Raw genomic sequence first — 6243 nt, forward strand, 5'->3', positions numbered from 1 at the left:
AATTTATATCTTAGACTATGTAGAAAATTTGCAGATAGCCTTTGGGAAATTACAGAGATAGGTGGATTCCAGGATGAGACTGAAGTGTTTGGTTTACGCTGAACACAAGAATGGTTATTAAATTGATACTTTTTGGGCACTTATGGAAGAAATTAGTAATTCTTGAATACACGTGTTTTTTTCTAGGAGCAAGTAATGCCAACTTGTCTTGATATATTTTCTGGAGTATAGGTAAAGGGCTATGTTACAGAAAACAAATATTGATTTCATCAGGGCATAAGCTAATCACTTGGTGTCACGATGAAAAAATATGTTTTGTACTGTTATATCTGTGTGTATTATTGTGTGTCTATATTTAAACAGTTTTTGAAGATATTTGTTCAGCATCCAACCAACTCACTTCAAATATTTGATGTTCAGGTGCTAGACTCTTCTCACCTAGCAATATGATAATGAAAATGGACAAAGTTGTCCAAAAGCTGTCATAAAACTTACATTTCTGGTGATATAATACCTAATGGAGAAGTGCTCTGAAGAAAAAATAGAGCAGGTTGAGGGGGTTGGAGAGTGAGAATCGGGGTGTTAATTATGTAAAATGATCGAAGGAGGCCTATAAAATTGACCTTTGAGCATATTGTGTGCTCCACATAATAGACTCACTGATGACTAGGATTAAACTGGTTGAGTGAAAATACAGCAACCAAAATCATTTGAAAATTATGTTAAGATCTTCACTATTACAGAGCATTTCTGAATTTCAAATTTTAAAATTGAATAAAATGGTGTTTGTTTTATTTAAATGTGGAACTTTTAACTACAGAGAGCAATTCCGAATAAAGCCTGATCTCCATCTTAAGAAGAGGTGTTGGGGCCCTAGCCGGTTTGGCTCAGCGGATAGTGGACCAAAGGGTCCCGGGTTCAATTCCAGTCAAGGGCATATACCTTGGTTGCAAGCTCCTTCCTGGCCTGGGGCCTGGTCAGGGCTCTTGCAGGAGGCAACCAATCGATGTCTCTCACATTGATGTTTCTCTATCTTTCCCTCTCCCTTCCATTCATTCTCCCTAAAAATCAATGAAAAAAATATCCTCAGGTGAGGATTAACAAAGAAGAAGGAGGAGGAAGAGGAAGAGGAGGAGAAGAAGAAGAAGGAGAAATGTTGTTGGGGAATGTCACATAGAAAAAAATCAGGACTGCAGGAAGGAGGACAGTTTGACAGACTTATGGGCTTTATTTGAAAGAATTGAGGTTAAATTCCTGATGCTCTGCTCTGCACTGATGGCCAGACAATAGGGAGAAAGTTGAAAAACTAAAGTATTTCAAGGAGGTGTAAAAGGGCTGAAAACGAAAGCTTGACAGTGTGTGGAAATTATATCTGAGCAGACTCAGTGGAAGCAGGAGTTAGAAAAATCGAAGACACAAAATTTCACTGCTTAAATACCCTGTGTAACAAAAAATATATATAATTGAGACAGTGGGTTACAACTAAATGTGAGATGTTCTAAAACACAGGACATATTTGGGAATCTTGGTAAAGGGCCCAGAACTATTCTGTGCTAAGTAGGGAAAGGAAGGGTTGTTGGAATGGAATGATTGGCCACATATGTAGTCTACCAGGACACCAGGACCTGTCCTGCACCTGCACAACTCTCAGAGTGAGTGCCTCAAATTTGCATCCTCGTGTTTCCTCTTGCTTTATTCTAGTCCAGCCCTACAGGCCTCACAGGGCTCTTTCTTGCATCAACCTCCCTATCTCTCCCCACTGCCTCTATCATTCCATAAAAACCTTATATCACCTGCATTTCCTTCCATAATTAAATATAAAATATTTAAGTGGCTAATAGTGTAATAAGGAAAAAATTCCTATTTCTAGACTGTACCTGCTTATAATAGGAAATAATTTCTCTTTTTTTTTTTTTTTTTCCAGGAGTTTATCTTCAGAATAGATGATCTTTCAACTCTGGATGGCAGTGAAAATTAACAAGTGCAAGCAACAGGTTAGAGGATAGCTTGGTTCTGGCATGTTGCATAGACAACTGTAGATCTCAACCAGCTGATGAGGGGGTATAGAAAGAGAAGTCCCTCAGAGACAAGAGAAATGTGAGGTCAGACTCAGGGATTCCTGGCAGGAGCACAGGCTAGCAGGTGAGGCACAGCCCTCCTGAAGTCCTCACCCAATGACATGGTCTGTATAGAGTTGGTTGGTCTGAGTGCCTTGTCATGAACCAGTCCTGAGAGGGATTGTCATTCAAAAGGGGCAGGCAGATAGCATTACCCCTCAGTGCCCCTCAAGGGGTGCAGAGGACAGGACAGAGACTTTCCTTGCAGTGGCTTGTGAAGAATTGTCAGGCAGTACAGCCTTGAGCAGTGATGGGCAACCTTTTGAGCTTGGTGTGTCAAACTTCGCCAAAAAACTGAGCATAACTCGGGTAGTGTGTCACTTTGAGGAAAAAACATTATTTCGCAAATGTTTCATCCTCAGGAGCAGCAAATGTTTCATCCTCGGCATGCGGCCGCCTTAGCAGCCGCGTGTCATCAGAAATGGCTACGCGTATCAGTGCTGACACGCGTGTCATAGGTTCGCCATCACTGGCCTAGAGAGTATGGCAGAGCTGGCAGAGGCATCTTGACAGGGAACCATGCCCAGGTAGAGTCAACTATCATTAAGACCTCAAGGTTTTGGTGAACAACACTCCTTCCCCCATTCTTGTTCTCCCATTCTGTTTCCTTTCCTTTTCCTTTTCTTCCTCAGTCGGTATTCCCTTCAACTTTTCCATCCTTGAGCCTCGCTCATGTTATTCTCCCAGTTGGAATGCTAAACTGTGAATGCATCTCTCCTACCCAAATCTAAACAGGTACATCCTTGCAACACCAGATCAAGGTCTGTCTGTTCTCTAAAGCCTTTGCTAATCTCTCGAATCACTCTCTCCTCTGTGCCCTGAGACACACTGTGAGTCCTCCTTTGGTGCTAATTGGGAGGCAGTAAGGTGAGTGAAAAGAACTTGGAATTGGGCAGAGCTTATCTGGAATTCTTGTCTCCATCCCTAATTAGCTCTTATATACCGTAAATTTCTTTGAGTCCTGTGTCCTCATCTGAAAAGTTGGGAATCAGATCTTACCTTGCAAGTCTGTTGTATAAAATATGGAAATGTATATAATCATGGAAAGCCTTTAGGATGATTCCTGGCACATAATAGATTCCCAGTATAAATTGGCTTTTATTGTTAACACTTGGAAACTGGGCAGAAGTGCATTTAGGAGAGAAGACTCAGGAAGCCAGGACTAGGAGAACAAAAGTAAGATGGGGGACAGATGTTGAGGCCAGCATGTATGAAGCACTTCAAGTTGGGGTGTATCCAGACCCAAAGGCAAGGGGAGCCAGGATCAGACACCAGGGGAGCAGTGAGAAGCGATACAAGCAGCTGTGACCAGAGGTCATGGCACAGATGTGGCCACTGACTCACAGTGCTGGAATCAGAAAGAGCATGCAACAAACATTCTTGACTATGGTGTAATAAAGAGACATACAGCTAACATTTACTGTACACTTACTTTGCCAGATCCTGTTCTAAGTGTACCATTCATTTACTGGTAGTTCTCACAACAGCCCTGTGAATTAAGTGCTATTATAACTGTCTCCAATTTATAGAAGAGAACACAAAAGCAGACTGTAAATGACTTGCCTGAAAAAAACACACAACTAGTAAGTGTGGCAGAGCCTGGATGCCAACCCAGACAATGTGGCTCCAGAGCCCAGGATTTTAACTACTACGCTCCAATAGGTATCTCCTACTGGAAGTGTTTCTTTGTTTCTCCAGGGGCCAAACAGAAAGATGAGCAGCTTTACACAAAGAGCCAGCCAGTCAGAGCAAATTACCCCTAATGTACTTATTGCTAATGTTATTAACATAAAACATGGTTAAAACAGCATTTGTGAAGATCTGTGTTCCTGGCATTGTGTTAATGTGCTTTGTCTGTATTCTCTAATTCCCTCAACTAATATGCAAGACATTGTCATCTCTGTTTAATAAATGAAAAAATGAGGCTCTTGGAGTTGCTTTCTTCCCCTTCACATTGGAAGTGTCCTGCTTATCCCATCCATTCCTCACCCTACAACTGTTTAGCTTCTGATTCAAGTTCTCCACTTGAAATGTCTCTTACTGAGATTACAAATGATCATCCAGGGGACATTTTTCAATGATTAACTCAGTGACTCACTGTTCTGCACTCCTGCTTGATGACCACTCCATCTTTCATCATGTCCAGGGCCAGTTTGTTCCAGGACTGCCTGCCTCTCTGACCTATTTTTACACACACACACACCGCTCCCCCCCCCCCCATATGTTTATATTTCTTTTTTCTTAATGCTGGTCCTTAAATGTGGGTCTTCTCCAGAAGCACATCCACATGCTTCCTTAATTACATACTCTCCTTGAATGTTTCACCCACTTCCTGATCTCAGCTACCACTGAAATGCTAAAGGTAGAGGAGATGGTGCCAGACACCTATAAACTTGAGGCAAAGATTCTTTACATACTGGCGTCCCGTCCCCCCCAACCCCCCTCCTGTATCAAGTTGAACACATGCAACCTTTTTCTGTACCCTCCCCAACACTGCCTGTCCTGGCCCCACCCCATCCTCCTCCTCCTTTTTATTATTTCGGTTGAGGTGCTGCCATCCACCCAGTTACTCAAACCTAGAACCTGAAAGTCTTGTTTGCCTCCTCCTCCACCCTTCCAATCCATTCAATATTTAGGAGCTGCCAATTCTACCTCCATCTTTTGGATTAGCTTACTTCTCTCTACCAACATGGGGGAATCTAGTGGAAGCCAATAACATCTCTCACCTAGTTGATTGACATAGCTCCCTCCAGTCTGACCCCTTCTACTGTTTTATCTTTCCTAGTCCTTACACTTTTTAAAGCTCAAATGCAGGAAATGACATGAGCTTTTAACCCCTTCTTTGACCTTCATTGCTCTCCAAGCTTCATTGCTCTCTAAGGATAAACTCTAAGCTCAGCAAGGCATCCAAAGCTCTCTGGAATCCTGTCTCATTCTGCCTTTGGACCCCATGTCTTGCCACTCCAACCTCCAGTTGCACCAAATTTCTTGTTTCCTAAACACACCAGGCCTGGCTAATTGTTTTCAGCATTTAATAGCCCCCAAGTCACCTCCTCCATGGAGCCTTTTCTGATCTCCCATGCTGGGTTAGATGTTTCTCCTTAATGCTCCCTTATTCTCTTGTGAATATTTCTGTCACTTTTTTCAATACCAATTTATGATTATTCCCATGTTTATCTTCTTCACTAGTTGGGAAGTTCTTAGTTGAGGGCAGGAACTATTGAATTCTCAGGATCTAGTGCATAGTAGGCCCTTAGTAAATGTTCGTTGAATGAATAAATTATTCATTTCTCAAGGGGACATTGCAAATCAGTTCTTAAACTGGAACCACAATCCGTTGTACTCTAAAGCTCATGTTCTTTTCACTAATTAATTGGCACATATAAAGTGTTTAGAGTCCTTAAAAAGCTGGCATTTTAGGGAGCCAAATCCTGTAATAAGGTTTTCATCCAATATTTAAAATTGTTTTTCATTTTTCAATAATACATTCACATGGTTCAGTAATCAAATAGTATAAAAATATATAGCACCCGAAACAATTGAAAGCAGGGTCCCGAAGAGATATTTGAACATCCATGTTCATAGCAGCCTTGGTCACAGTAGCTAAAACATGGAAACAATCCGACTGTTCATTGATGGATGTGTAGATGAGCAAAAAGTGGTATATACATCAATGAAATATTATTTAGCCTTAAAAAGGAAGGAAAGTTTGCAATGTGCTACAACATGGTTAAACCTTTAGGACATGCTAAGTGAAATAAGCGGGTCACAGAAGACAAATACTGTATAATTCCACTTATATGAGGTACTTAGAGTAGTCAAGTTCACAGCAACAAAAAGAATGGTGGTTGCCAGGGGCAGAGGGAAGGAGAGAATAGGGAGTTATTGTTTAATGGCCATAGAGTTTCAGTTTTACAAGCTAAAGAGAGCTGTGAGGGTGAATGGTGCTGATGGTTGCACAACAATGTGAATGCATTTAATACCATTGACCTGTATGTTTAAAAATGGTTCAGATGGTAAATTTTATGTTATGTGTATTTTACCACAATAAAAAATTTTTAATGCCCAAAACAAACAAAAAAAGATACTTTGCAGAGTCTCATTCCCATTTTTCTCCATTTTCCCA

Source organism: Eptesicus fuscus, chromosome 18, assembly GCF_027574615.1.
Source record: "Eptesicus fuscus isolate TK198812 chromosome 18, DD_ASM_mEF_20220401, whole genome shotgun sequence".
Classification (NCBI taxonomy): Eukaryota; Metazoa; Chordata; class Mammalia; order Chiroptera; family Vespertilionidae; genus Eptesicus; species Eptesicus fuscus.